The sequence below is a fragment of the Lactuca serriola genome, chromosome 5 (genome assembly GCF_051521515.1).
Source record: "Lactuca serriola cultivar US96UC23 chromosome 5, Lser_US96UC23_V15, whole genome shotgun sequence".
NCBI lineage: Eukaryota > Viridiplantae > Streptophyta > Magnoliopsida > Asterales > Asteraceae > Lactuca > Lactuca serriola.
In genome coordinates, this window is record NC_136412.1 from 298249852 (window position 1) to 298251239 (window position 1388).

Here is a 1388-nt window from a genome sequence, read left to right on the forward strand (position 1 = left end):
TAAACTATAGGTATAGTTTGGGAAGTCATTACTTGCTATTACTAGAACATTGAAACATACAAGAGTCAATTCATTCATGAGTCAATACAAACATACTATTATGAGAAACAAAAAGAACATACTATTATGAGAAACAAAAAAAACATACTATTATGAGAAACAGAAAGAACATACTATGATGAGAAACAAATAGAACATACTGTGATGAGAAACAAAGAGAACATATATTACACTATACAAGAAATCATACAATACACTAGTACAGAGAGAAAACACAATACACTAGAACATACTATACAAACAGTAGAACACTATAACATTAATGTGAGCCATTAGTTCATGGCATGACAATCTACTGCTGTGTCACGTTTTACAACCAGAGTCTCCTGGAGGGAGAGCGTGAGTTGGTGTATAGATCTACACGTGATTGACTATCCTACACCTTGCTGCTAGCTATAGTGGGACCAGCAGGTCTACGGGTGACTGATGTCATACCATTTCGATGCCTTAGAGCGTCATGTTATACTATTTGATCAAGTATGGTTACAATCATATCACATTTGACCTTAATTAACGAACTGGTTTAAGGTATTTAGTACATTGGTAGTTACTTACATACAACACTACTATACACTGTTATTTTCCCATTGCATTCACATTGTGATCTTCTCACATAATCGGTAATGTAAACTATATTTTGGTAATGATAGTCCAACTTGGGGAAGATACACACTTTTACAAACAACACAACACACAGAACATTTGGGCCTTGGTTGTTAGGTCCGGATCTGGATCTAATACTAGTAATCAAATAATCAAAAATCAAGAATAGCAATGAGATGAAAAAAAATTGATCTTGCACACGTTTATATCAAATAACCGTCTGGTACAAATCAAATAGTATCCGTAAACTGAAAAGCATCCAACAATTCAAATGACCAACTCCAAGCCTTTATATATTAGTCTAGACAGCAAACTGAGTTTGCGGTTGTAAACACGTTTACGGCCATAAACGTGCTTACGGTTGTGAACATGACAAAACAGTAAACAACTCAAAAATACTATTACAGACTCAAAACCAAACAAATCACATATAAAGCCTAGCCCAAACCATTTATCAGACCCTTCAATCCCCCCCTTGGTTTGGTGCTAGCATGAATTCAGTCTTTGTCGATGACCAGCACATTAGATCTCGCCATTGCTCCATTCCACATCTTCTTCTCAATAATTTGAGCCACCATCTTCATATATTCTTTCGTAGCGGGTTCAAATATGGATTCAACCACCACAATCTGTTTAGTAGCAACGTGATGTATGTCACACTTGTGAAATTGAAGCAAATCCCTTTTCTCATAGAGACAGATGCAGTCTTCCTTTAGCTTGATGAC